Raw genomic sequence first — 14,796 nt, 5'->3', positions numbered from 1 at the left:
GAAATGTTTAATATCTTCATGTGAAGGAGGAAATGATATTCCATCAATATTTAAAACATCGGAAAAGTGTGGATATGAACTAGTTTTGCAAACATTATTCATAGCAGGGTACAGTCCAGCCATTATACTCCATAGAAAACAGTAATCATCATTATTTTTTATATTTATACAACTCTTTGAATTTTTTATGGCTATGGGTAGGTCTATATATGTTCCACCTCTCATAGGAGAATATTTATTTATATTAATTTCGATATGACTAAACGAAACAAAGGTCCACCCAGATTGACAATGTTGAAATTCGGTTAACTTTTCATTAAATGTATTCATCATATTCGTTATTAACTTTTTCAAATCAGTATTCTTATATACAATCATATATTTTGTATTAAACGACTTTAATTGTGTTTCATCAGATTTTGGCAACATAAAATAGGCAAACAATTCAAAATTTAGTTTAATGCAGTCATGTTTATTTAAAGATAAATTGATCAAATCTATTAATTGTTCTTGGTTGTCATATATCACCGCCTCTAAGCCGAGGTACTCGACTTGCTGATCGACATTTAATCTGTATGTAACAATTCTGTTTCTGAATGCAGTTGCAACAATATTAATATTTTCAATCTGTGTATTCAATAAAGAATTAGCTTTATGTATATTCGTTTTCATATGATATGGATATTGTCTTTTCAGTACTAGAACTTTGCATTTGTCACAGTATATAGAATTTTGAGCTCTTGCTGTTTCGTAAGGGTGTGCAACAGTAACTGTGAAAAGAAAAAAATAAATAATAATACTAATATTTATTGAAGACACTTATTCTGTAAATTAAAATAACAGTGAACAAAGATTACAATATCTGTTACATAACTTATTCGGTTACATTATAGTAGGTAAATAGCATAGTTATTTAGGTGAGTATATAATAATAGTGTAAGTAGGTAATATTATAACGTATTAAATAACACTTTCGTATGACCCAAGCAATGAGACTGGACAATTCCTAAAGTCCTTTTTTATTAGATTTACGAACTCCTTTAAAGTATGCCATGAATCTTTATGTTCATCAAGTTTCATTTTAATAGTTGTGATGGCGTATCGCCATCTATTAATTGGCGCTATTTTCTGTACCTCCTCCGTGTTATATATCTTTAATTCCACATAATACTTTCCCTCCTTTGTCTCACTTATTTGTTTAGAGAACCCTCTTGATTCTCTTCTTGTAAAAGAAGAAAGTAGAGGTGGTATATTACCGCTTTTGCTGGATGTAGACGGTTTCACCCGATGTTCCTCATCGCTGTCTTCACCGAATAGATCGTTCGCTGTAAGTCGAGGTGGTGGAGTGTACGGTGTGATGGATGTCTTCGTTTTTTTCACCTTCGGCTCTTCTCTCGGTTTGCTTGAGCTTCTGCGCTTATTAGACTTCTTTTCCACAGGTTTTGACTCAACTTCAGAGTCGTCACTGGAGAGGAATAGATCCTTCGCCAACAATTTCGACCTGTAAACAATAAAAAAAACAGTTTAATACGAATATAAGAGAATATTCATTGAATACAGAAAATGAACAAAAACAATAAATAGATAGTATGAGCGGAATAGAGGACATGAATGGAATTCAGAAAATTAATTAAAACAATAAAAAAGAATACAGAACATGAATCGAATAAAGAAATTTAATTAAGACATAGTCTTAGAATAGAGAAAACGATTAAAGATAATAAACAGAATAGATAGCATGAATTGAATATACAAAATGAATGAAGACATGAATAGATCAGAATAGAAAACATGAATAGATCAGAACGTATGTTCTGTCTAGGAATCGAACCTAAGAGTCGTGTAGTAGCCTTAAAAAGTATATTCTATTCAGTAAGTAAAATAACAATCTAGTTACAGAGTAGATAATAATAGTTGGTACTTACATTTTTATTATTGAGAAAACCTTTAGGTTCTTCTGAGGCTGGCTGGCACTAGGGATCTTCAAATGACTGGCTTCCCGTAGGATAACAATCGATCTGTGTGATTTTCGCTCAACACTAGAGCTATTTAAATAAAAGATTTGTGACGTGGATCCCTTCCTTATTAGTTAAGTTCGTATGTTAAAAAGTAGCAATCTGCAGTTTTCTAAATATGTAAAGTGTTGATAAGTGAAAAATATCTAAACAATGCTTATACCCTATGTTTACTTGGTTACATTATTAATTTATTAACCTTCTCCTTTATGTAAGTATATTGGTAAACTAGCTATCGTCACACGGTTTCGATCGCGATTATAATAGGGTAACAACGCGTGTTAGTCCAGATCATAGTCTATCTATGTATATAAAAAACATACAAATCCATCCAACGATTGCTGCATGATTGTGCCTAACAACTTGACATAAACATACAAACTTTCGTATTTATAATATCACTATAGATAATATTTTATGCATAAGTAACTCTGTCTGTTAATTATGCTAAACCACTAAACCGATTTTGATGAAATTTGGTACAGAGATAGATGGAATAGAGCTTATATTGTTATTATAAAACTGTTAAGTTTTATCAGAATCCGTTCAGTTATTTTTATAAAAGAGTAACAAAACTTTTATACATACAAAGTTTCGTATTTACGTATGTTTGTAGGATACGGAACTATGTTCAACATGTAAACTAAAAATTAGTTTTTAATATACCAGGCAAAGTCGTAGTCATTAGTTAGTATCATGATCAAACATTAATGGACTAGCAACTGAACAGACGTCAGCGTACGTATTTGGACAGCACCAAATACAGAAAAGCTCTACATAGCACTAAACTACTAACGTAATATTCTTTATAGAAAAGTGTAAAGTTAGGTCTATTATTAAAAACTGCTTATAACGTAATATAGACCAATTACCTCGGGTGTTTAAACTATTTCGTAAGCACTCTTTTTAATATAAAGGAAGGGTTCTGAGATGTGGAATTAATTAGTATTTTTTAGTACCTAAAGCATAACGAACGAATAATTGCTAGCAATAATGGCGGTAAGTTATAAAATATTTATTTACAAATGTTTTTTTTTTTACACTTGTAAAAAAATGTCTAATCATATTACTTATTTGTTTCAGCACGAAAATTGGTCTTATTCACCATCATATACACCGCTCTCACCACCAGCATCTGGAAGGATGAGTCCTACGAGTGTGCAAAGAATAATAAACAATATGGAAAATGAAAATCAACGATATGGTGATATCATCATTAACCAACAGAAGAAATTGTATTCGAGCATTCGAACGGTATCGCATGGAGCAAAAGTGATTCGAATAGAAATTTACGATGCGGAACAGTTTGAAAACTCTACCAAATCTGTGTGTCAGTGTAATGCAGAAATTTGTGCTCAACACGTTGTGGAAAACGTGTTTAATGATAACATTTATACTCGAGTTAAAGATATTATCAAAAGTATAGGAACTATTTTTATGTCTCAACCTTTTTAATTTTTTTCTAGTATATAACATGTTTTTTTATGAATGTATGTAATTTAATAAATAATAAGAATGAATGTAATGTAATTTAATAAACAGTTAATTAGAAAAGGTGATTTTATTTTATGATAATGCAATGCAGTAGATAATTCGTATAGAATACCATTGAATAGGAATAAAACTTCAACCCATCGTTCAAACTTTACATTCTTAGAGTCGATGCGAAATGTAGATCAAATAACGAAATGACGATAGTGAAATTGAATGCAAGCTTGTCAAACTCTCGATTCGAGTATACATTATAGAGATTTTTATTGTATGATCTAGATGATATAAGTAATAGTCTAGATAATCTAGTATCTAGGTCTGATCATAAAATATACGATGTTGAAAAGATGAAGATTAGGGTATCTGGATCCTGAATGGTTGGATCCAGATGCCCTAATCTTCATCTACTGATGGAGCGGGCTATGATGGCTCGGAGTTTCCCTGCGTGATCGAATCAGAAATGAGGAGATCCGCAGGAGAACCAAAGTAACCGACATAGCTCGCAGAATTGCTAAAATCAAGTGGCAGTGGGCGTGGCATATAGCACGGAGAGACGATGGCCGCTGGGGGCAGGAAAGTTCTTGAGTGGCGACCACGGGCTGGAAGACGTAGCGTGGGCAGGCCTCCTACTAGGTGTACCGACGATCTGGTAAAGGTCGCGGGAAGGATGCGGGCAGCGCAGGACCGTTCATTGTGGAAAACCTTGGGGGAGGTCTTATTCCAGCAGTGGACGTCATTTGGCTGAATCGACGAGTTTGTTCGGGGTCCAGTGGCGGCGTAGCATGAGTTGGCACCCGGGCGATCCCCCCCTTCATGAGTCCTAAGACACCCCTTACCCCCCAGGATTTTGGGGTTACCTACCGATTCGAAGATTGAAAGACAATCGCACCCCCAAAATTTGATGTCATTGGGTTTTTGAAGGGTTAATTTTGAAAATTGTGATTTTATGTTAAAGGATATTACGGATGTAGGTATATGTTACGGTTAATGTGATAAATTGAAAATTATTAATAATAACCGGTTATTATGAATAATTACCGACAGTCGCGGTAAAAGTGATAAATTATTCACATTTAACAGTCATTATTTAATAATTCAACCTGAGTACTAACACATTTCATAAAAGAGAACAACATCTTGTGTACGTGCTCATGTACAGCCAAATTTTTGAACGTTTTAATATCATAAATTAATATAATTTTGCATAATGAGTTTGGAATGTTTCTTGCATAAGTAATATTACTTTTCCATGAGGCCAATAACATAATGTTTTGATTTAAAGTGAAAAATAGGTTAAGGTGCGGCGGCTAAGCCGCCTATTTAGTTTTATACACACATAAATGACCTCATATTAATGAGATGGGCAGGGCCTACTCACTAAAACCTGACAGTGTCCTCCCAAAGTCTTTGGGACAGAACTGCGAGTTATTGTCCGAGCTAGACGGACCCAGACTCTACCTTCACATCCCCGGGTCTAGAAATTATGATTACACCATACAAACTGTCACCCCTTCAACGCTTATACATATTTTTATTAACCCTAAATTGTTCTGCATCTGTTGAACTTCATCAGCCACTTGCAGTCTACCTACGTTTGAACCTAACCCTATACCGAGTAGAACCAAAAATCACCTTCCTTTTTTCATTTAGCCACTGTTCACTGTCTTCAGGTAAACACTTACTTCATAAATATTTACTTGACAACATGTAGAGGCACGCCTAGAATTGTCATATTCGTTGATTAATTAACTCATCATAATATTTTAGTCAAAATCTTTATATACCAATGATAAACACACAGAAATTCCCAACATTTATCACCGTGGCGAAGTTGATTAATGCGTTTACAAATAATATGTGCTAAAGGTAATTCGAAATTAAGGTGCGGCGAGCACCCTCCCTAATTATGTATTCATTATGTTGCCGTAACCATTAATTTGGAGGGCTCATCTGTGGCTGATCGGAGACTTTCATGAGTGGCTAACTGGCCTTGGAACACCTTATTTGATGAGATTGATTGATTGATTTGATTAGATGTGAAGGTAGAGTCTGGGTCCTGGGTCTAGCTCGGACAATAACTGGCAGTTCTGTCCCAAAGACTTTGGGAGGACACCGTCAGGTTTTAGTGAGTAGGCCCTGCCCATCTGGCAGGGAGAGCCTCACATAACCTACTGGTTCCCCCGGGCCAGTGGGTATGCAATTTCATGCATTTTCTGACGAAAAAAAAGAGGATGTGAAGGTAGAGCCCTATTTGCACTTTGGGTGATCAATTAAGAGTGTTTTATAAATAATTCAGATTAAAGGATATTTTACAAAACATCTATGGCGCTATAACACTTTATTCCAGCCTAATTATATTAAAATTATTTATCAATTTCCATCGTGAAACTAAATACGACAATAACGCGAACTAACGAGGGCCGCGGCTCACTACCACTAATTCGAAGGCGCTTTACACGCGCAAGCAGTACCGTACATTTTACTTACACTACGCTTCTAGTCCCAAACCAAGCAAAGCTTGTACTAAGGGTACTAAACAACAGATATAAACCATACTCTAGCTATTCTTTATGTCATCATGCAGTTTTGAAGCGAAAACAAGGTGAGAGTTTAGTTAATGTAAAAAAGTAAGTAACAAAGAGTAGGTGGACGAATTGACGCCTCTCATTATTCATTTGAAAAGAAGCATCCAATACTGTTACACACTTCTAATCACCTAACCAACTTAATTTTCCAACGAGAACATTTACGTAACTTTCATGCAGGTCCGCAATTACTATTGGCCACAGTGCGCGAAACCATCTGGCCAGTCAATGGTAGATACTTAGCCAGGCGCACTCACAACAAATGTGTTCGATGCAAACGCATCCAGGGTAAAACTTTGTGCCCTAAAATGGGTAATTTACCACCCCAACGCCTTAATCCTGACTTTCCATTTTTGTCCGTTGGATTGGACTTTGCTGGTCCATTCTATATTTTGAATCGTAAAGGCCGTGGCAGCCGATTGATAAAATGTTATTTGTGCTTATTTGTTTGCCTACGATTTAAATGCATACATTTAGAGTGTGTTAGCGATTTATCTAAGGAATCTTTTGTTATGACTTTAAAACGGTTTATAGCACGGAGAGGAAAGCCAATTGAAATATTCTGCGACAACGGCCGCAATTTTGTAGCTGCTGCTAAAGACGTAGGTAATTTTATAAAAAATAACACAGAACCTCTATCTGGCTTTGCAAGTCAAGAAGGTATTAAATTCATTTTTACTCCAACTTACGCTCCTCACTTTGGCGGCATCTGGGAGGCCGGGGTAAAAGCTGCAAAATATCATGCAAAACGTGTAATCGGCAATAGCCACCTCACATTTGAGGAAATCACAACCTTGTTTGCCCAAATAGAGTCGATATTAAACAGTCGTCCTTTGTATCCTCTATCATCATCTCCCAATGACCTCCTTTCCCTAACTCCGGGGCACTTTCTTATTGGAAGACCTCTAACGTCGATACCATCAGCAAATCTAGAAAACGCAAAAGAACACTCACTGAAGAGGTTTGCACGGCTAGAACAGATTCATCAGCACTTTTGGAGGCGCTGGTCCAAAGAATACATAACAGAGTTACAGCAACGAATCAAATGGCGGAATGACACCTCTAGACTAAATGTAGGAGACCTGGTCTTGCTGCAAGAAGACAACACCCCTCCCTTGAACTGGAGACTTGGGCGTGTTACCAGGCTATTCCCTGGCGCAGACGGTGTATCAAGAGTGGCCGACGTCAACACAACAAGAGGAAGTGTACGGAGACCCCTAATTCGTCTGTGCCATCTACTTACCAGCGATGATATCACGGGTTAAAACTTCCGTTTTAACGAGGCGGGAAGATGTTGAGGCGTTCAGCCTCCTTGTTCCAATCTGTGCGCGGCGCGGCGTTTTATTTTTAATTATTTAGGACTTCTTTTGTTTCTCTCTCTTGCTTTTGCCTGTACTGAACTGTCATGATTTTCAATATATTTGTAAAACCGTAAAAGAAAGTGTTTTAATTAAATGGCACCATGTTCTACGAAACAATACTTATATACTTTTTTTTGTAAATATTACATATATATATTATTCATAGTAACATCCAGACCCGTCACAGAAATTAAAATCATCAATTTCGGCCCGGCCGGAAATCGAACCCTTTCGGCATAGTTGTCCGTTCCGAACCACTACACCAAACGGCCGACATTGCCAACGAATTACGAATCATAATATTGCGATATGCGTAAAGTCGTGTTCATCAGTTATCCGTTAGGAAAATATTATCGAAATGGGTAACAATGGTACTTAGAGCCCCACGCAGCTACTGCAGTAGACTGATGTAATTGCTGATTTTGGTGAATAAGATAGTTTCTCTAAGATCGACATATTTCAGGAAAAATCCAGAAGGAAGAAAAAGATAGATTTAAAAGACTTCGTAGGGGTTACTATCATTTGATGTCACCTACGGAATCCTAAAAATAAAGCTTGCATGTTTCTTTACAATGAAATGTCTCAAAAAATTAAAATCAGCTAAGGTTTAAAGGTCACCAACCTCATGGCCCACACACAAAAGAGGAATTCCGAAATCCAGAGCCGTGTGTATTTTAATTTATTGCGACATTTATATTAGAAGCTACAGTGTTTGTGTTAATCCGGTTGAATGATTCGGTTAAGAGAATTTTTTCATTGATTGAAACGCCGTAAAAATACTTATTTTTGACTTTATGGATTGGTAACTAGTTTATGTATCGCCAAGCCAAGCAGCTACATAACATAACATACAAGACAATACCTAGTAAAATACATTACTGTTTCCAAACTTTCTGAGGTAACGTCTGTCCCTTTGCAGTAGGGAGGGGAGTGACTTATAGTACAGAGTGGCATTCGAAGAAACGTATGCCGGAATGTTTAGATTTACTTGTGAATCATACGTTAATATTGCCAATATTCCTAGGAACTACACATGTGCACGCATTCTTAGGAATTATTTAAAACGAAAGTTCTAATACTGCGTTTACAAAAAAAGTGCTATTTTTAATCCTATGTATTTACAGAAATAAATGAGTTTTATGCACATTTACACTACGCGGAAATTAGCCGAGTCAAGTCAAAAAAACAGTGGGGTGGGGATGAAAAATGAATGAATTTCATCCCAACTCCTCTGTTTTTTTACTCGACTCGGCAAGTTTCCGCATAGTGTAAATCCGCCATAAGGCTGGGTTGCACCATCTTACTTTAACTTTAACAAACGGGTAGTTCTACAAATCGTGATTTTGGCAAAATACATTAAAAATATCACTTCCCTGTGTATCATTTTCCTAGGTTTTCGAAGAAAAGCCTAGAGAAAATAAGAGGATGATAGTAGAAGATACGAATAGCAGGGAAAGACAAAGAGGTCGGGTGACGAAACAAGAAGCAACCTAAATGAGTTCCATGTTCAATTAATGGTGGACCTTTATGATTCAAATAAAATTATTTTCTTGTTATTTTTCGAATAAAGGCTATAAAACTCAAATACATCTTTTCACTGTTTCAATCATTATACTGATTACTAACAAAAAAATGGAGATTCAATTAATGGTCCTAGATAATTCCACCGAGAATATAACTACACAAACGTCAAAAATCTGTCAAACTATACAAAAAGCACTGGTTAACGTTATTGTTACGGTTAAAGTTAGATAGTACAATTCAGCCTTATTTTATCTAGTTTAACTGTATTTTAGTGATATAGCTAGAACTTAGTTAGATCCCTAAGGCCTTTCCACCATAAACGCTTAGTAACCCAGTGCACAACACATTTGCACTTTTTACCCACACAGGTCTTGCTTTTTGTATACGTTTCCTTAGAATCATGGTGCCAAACATAGTGCCTCCGACGAGAATTGGTCTGCGGCAAATAAAATATTTTTGCTGTGTTCAAATCAACAACATGAGTGACTCAGTATCTATACTCTATACTAATTAATATTATAAATGCGAAAGTAACTCTGTCTGTCTGGTTGTCTTGCTTTCACGCCTAAACCAATGAACCGATTTTGATGAAATTTGGTATAAGGATAGAGTTTGAGTCCCGGGAAAGGACATAGGATAGTTTTTATCCCAGTTTTTTAAACAGGGACGCGCGCGATAATTTTTTTCTGTGACAGACAAAACACGTGGAAAACAACGTCGGAAAGCTAGTTTTCTTATTATTTACAATAATGATTGCAACGAAACGTTCATCGAAACGTAACATATACCCATGTTTCTATATTCATGTAGACGTACAAAAACGAACGATTTTTTAACTTTTATCAGTCTCTTAAGCGATGTGCTTACTTTGATACAATAGAAACAGTACCAATAAGTAAGCACGCGGAATCCCGAAAATTTAAAATTGTATGAATCGAAGCCGTAGTCGTAGTGTGTTTCAATCAAGTGATAACTTATGGCTCGGAAACGTGGCCTCTCACTATAAACCTTATACAGGAGATCAAAGTTGCACAGCGTGCTATGGAGAGGGCTTTCTTTGCGAGATCGAATTAGAAATGAGGAGATCCGTAAACGAACTAAAGTCGCTATCATAGCCCGACGGATTAGCAAGCTGTAGTGGCAATGGGCAGGGCACATAGTACTCAGAACTGACGGCCGATGGGGCAGCAAGGTTTTGGAATAGAGGCCGCGTACCGGAAAACGCAGGTAAACACCGTAAGGGTAGCAGGGATGCGCCGGTAGGTGATGACGATGAAGCCGTAGTCAACGGCACATCATGCTAAAAACTGTAATACAGTTGTAATATATGCGAGTTCGCAACAAAATTATACATTTTGTCTCGACTGTACACAGTCAACATAAATTAATGTCGTCGTCGTCGTTTCAGCCAAATGACGTCCACTGCTGGACAAAGGCCTCCCCCAAGGAATTAAGTAATTTTAATTAATTAATTAATGTACATATATGCGATCAATTAGCCGCTCTAATTCAGGCTTAAACAACGCACAATTAATATTTTCCTTGCAACTCACTCCGCTATTGTAATGCGTTTTTCTAATGCAAATGCAGCGCTGTAGTAAGATCAGTGTTTTAATTCCACACCATTTGCGTGATCATGGCACGTATTAGCTATCACTAATTAATAAACCGTATAAAGTCGTGTTGAATACGTTTCGTTAATCGAGTATTTTCGGGCAAGTGGGTGATTAACCTGCTGTACCCTAGTCCGGTGGTGGGGCTGCCACCTCAGAGGTTCTGGACTAGCTGGGTTTTTTTCGGGTATCCTCCCTAGTGATGAGATTCTGTTTTCAGGTGCAGAATACTCGCCTTTCGCCCTGCATCCTCAGCTCAGCTGCAAGTCTAGGTAGAAGGCACGCAGAGCGTGGCTGCAGCAGGTCCCAGGGTGGACGACGAGGACGTGGATGACGCGGACTGGCCGGGGTTCTGCTACATCCGTGTTCCACTACTTAACACAGCAGAGTGCTTCTTAGCATTTTGTAGGCAATGCTGACCTCACTACGTCAGCAATTACCACCAATACCATGCCCCGGCTTCCCCCCAAGTAAGTCAAGTAAGTCATAAAGCCGTGTGGTGACGGCAGAGTAGAATACATTTGTCACCAACCCCTACTTTTCCCGCGGTCGTTATAAAAGGCGACTTAGGGACTACACATCAAACAGAGAACGAGCAGCAGCGCTTTCTGACAAACATCAATCTTTGAAACTGCGATCTCCAACCCGCCTGCCAAGCGTGGGGATTATGGCAAAACCCTCCACTATAGTGTAGGAGGCTCATAATTATGCCAGGAGTGGACTGTAAAAGGCTGTTGATGATGATGATGAATAAATACACACGATCACATTAAGCTTAACACTGTGGGGGTCTTATGTAAGTAGTTGTGATAGAACTACATACTTTGCAAAATGTATAGTCTGAATTGCTTTCATTTTTAAGTCAATATAATAATTGCAAATTTAATAATATAGAAAGAAAGAAAGAAAGAAAAAATATTTAAATATTTATACACGACTCTATGAATAATAACGACATAATCTATTACTTATAATTAAATCTGTAGAGAGGTAAATTCTGTACATGAAATATATTTTCAAAATAACTATCAGGGGGTGATAAGTGATCGATACTGATGCCGAAAATTTAATCAGTAAAATGTTTGCCTTTCTGTCCAACTGTATGTTCCTTATAGAAACAAAAACTAGTCGAGGGAGTTTAACGAAACTTGGTACAATTATTCTTCGTACTCTTGTGCAGGTTATAGTAGGTATACTTAGGAATTCCCACGGGATCGGGAATTAGCGGGAAAATCCCTCTGTATGAAAAATCTAAACCGCTTAAGTTAGACGCTTGAAAGGCAAGTAAACTAAACGTTTAGTTATAATAGGATATTGCAAAATTCCCACTAGAACGGGAGTTATCGGGAAAAAACATTTGTATGAAAAAATCTAAACCGCGTAAGATAAATGAAGGGGGTAAAACGGGATCCACGCGTACGAAGTCGCGAGCAGCCGCTAGTATTAAAAAAAATCTAGTATGAAAAATTTGTGTGATAAGCAAACACTCTTTTAAGCAGTTATGAATGGAAACCACCTGCTACATAAACATATAAACATCAAAACGCATGTGACATAAATCAAATACATTGTAGGTACGAGGTCGCTGAGCCCGATAAATTTAAAAGACAGATGTTAAAATTCGATATCGGTCACTGGGCCAATGCCCGCCGATCTTACTGCACGGAGGCCGCCGCGGCAAAAAAACGTATAAGACAATCGCTGCAACAATGTTGCCAACCGGTCCCGCGGGCCGTACTCAGGGCGGAACGGCGCGTTAATTTAATCGAACGTGAGCAATTAAAATATTGAAATTAAATGTCAGTTAGCTAAAAATAGATGAAAAATGGCGTTTGATGGTTTGCAGTACGGGACGGGCGGTGCCGAAGTCCTTTGCTGTAAGGTGACAATGACCATGTAATGAGGGTTAGGTGTAAAGTCTAATAGTTCAGGATTTATTTATTTTTTATGTGACTGGAGGCAAACGAGCAGACGGATCACCTGATGGTAAGCAATTGCCGTCTATAGAATATGAACAAAGCAAAGTATAGAGATCAAGACACCGCACCATTATTCTTAACCAATGTTTTTTTCAAATAAATCATACAATTACTCTACGGAATAACTTTAAACTTAGGTACATACATTAACGATTTTTCTACCATTAATCCAAATGTTACAAGCATTGTTTGTATAATAGACGACACTGAAGATTCGGTTATTTCAACGTGGCTAATAATTACTCAAGGAGAAATATGCGAAAGATATGAAAAGGGTCAACGTGTTAGCTCGTTAATTTCTACTTCTTTCATGTCCTGATTCTGACAATCTAGCTGTACTTTTTCAATATTGAATATAAAATTTCATTTAACGCAGAGCTCTATTGTCGTTTATTTAATTAGGCATTTGAACACAAATACTAAAAGCAACAATAGGGATGTTTCCTGGGTCAAAAAGCAAGAGTTTTAATTAGTCCGTCAGTTAACTTGTCACAAAATACTCTACACGTATTTACTTTTTCAAAATAATGAAAATTTAAACAGACAAAGCGCGCCAAAGTTCATAAGAAGAGGCCCGTGACGTCAATGCTTGCATAAAAGTGCCGCACGTTGTGACGTCATGCGTAACTTCAACGCACCATAACTATGTAATTATTTGTTAGATTTACAAATAAAAATATGTGTCCATGTCCAATATTTTTTCATATTAAACATGACGGACTAAAAAATGTTATTAGGAAACTAGCCTGTTACTTGTATGAATTATTCAATTAATTATTAAATAATCAATCCAGTAAATAAGTAATGTCGCCGTAATAATAATTTTAGAGTAAATAACAAATTAAAAACGTTTAGTTACTAAAAATTAAATGTGTAGTTATAAAAAATTGAGTGGTTAAATAAATTATGCCAAATAATTTTATCAATAATATCTAACTAGCGTCGCACGGTGGAGTAGCATCCAAGTTGCAGCAAAAAGAGGCCAGCGTTGTAGCTGCGGTCTAGTATCCTCAGTAAGTTATACCTTGTATTATTTTAAAAATAGGAATATAATTTATAGACGACCATCTATCAGCCTGATTGCGCGATGAATTTGTGACGCTACCACAAATAGGATGTGTACAGACATATTCAAAAGATCTTAACGTAACTGGTTGAAAGTTGCGCCAAATCCGGCCCTGACATGAATACTACAGCAATTACACCTACATTATACTTGCTATAAATACCGTTTCCTTAAAAAACTTTTAACTTATTTAACAAGCCTAGTACCTGGAACCTGTTTTGCAGTTGTCAAAGGCTGCCCATTTGACTCTTTAGTACAAACGCAGTTTTCTTCGGTACGATGACATAACATAGTGGATCCCGTTTTACCCCCTTTATCTATCTTACGCGGCTTAGGTTTTTTCATACAAATGTTTTTCCCGCTAACTTCCATTCCCGTGGGAATTTTGCAATATCCTGTTGTAACTAAGCTTTAAGTTTATAAGGTAAATCATGCCAAATTTCAAGCGTCTAACTTAAGAGATTTCGATTTTTCATACAAAAAAAAATTCCCGCGAATTCCTGTACCTAAAGCTTACCCTTCCAAATTTCAAGTGCCTGCCGTTGAAGTTTAGCCGTTTAGGCTGTGCGTTGATATGTCAGTCAGGCAGTCGGTATCTCCTTTTGTATATTTAAGAAGATAATGTTTTGAAAATGTAATTTAAGTTTTAGTATTTGAAACATCTAGATTAAAGAACTGTTATTACACAAGTGGCGCCCTCTTGCAAATGTCATAATGGTACAACAACTTCACCGCCAGAATGCGCGGACCCAATAGAAGAGTTATCAGAAAGCTTACTTCGAATCTCATTCCTTTTTATTAATATTATTTAAAAATGCGCCTAAATCCAGCCCTGTCCCGTTTGACCTTTTTTGGCTGCGCAAAAATATACCTGATGGTGCGGGCGGGCGCACACGCAACAACACGGTACGCCGCTCTGTCACTTCAAATTGGGATATTATTATTAATGGACATCAAATAACTTATCGCACATCAATTTAAATAACTTTTACATCATTTTTTTTAATTGCTAATAAACAAATCGTTTAGCAAAACTAGTACTAGAAATAATTCTAAAATACACATCAAAAGCGTACTCTATTTTATTCTCAAATGCGCAACATAAAAGTTGTTTTATGTGCAAAAATATTATTTTCTCATCAAATATACAAACACAGCAAAA

General features: G+C 36.7%; 1 protein-coding gene and 1 long non-coding RNA gene across 4 annotated transcripts in view; both read right to left on the bottom strand.

Moving 5' to 3' along the window:
- Window positions 1–14,796, bottom strand: part of LOC135080747 (protein doublesex) — a 263,103-nt gene that overhangs the window by 17,404 nt on the left and 230,903 nt on the right. The window lies entirely within an intron of this gene.
- LOC135080716 (uncharacterized) lies at window positions 222–3,105 on the bottom strand. The gene is made up of 2 exons (XR_010259062.1): window positions 1,926–3,105; window positions 222–1,501 (listed from the first exon to the last, which is right to left on the bottom strand). It is a non-coding gene; the product is annotated as an uncharacterized LOC135080716 (long non-coding RNA).

Source organism: Ostrinia nubilalis, chromosome 18 (genome assembly GCF_963855985.1).
Source record: "Ostrinia nubilalis chromosome 18, ilOstNubi1.1, whole genome shotgun sequence".
Classification (NCBI taxonomy): Eukaryota; Metazoa; Arthropoda; class Insecta; order Lepidoptera; family Crambidae; genus Ostrinia; species Ostrinia nubilalis.
This window is presented reverse-complemented; position numbering and strand designations above follow the sequence as displayed.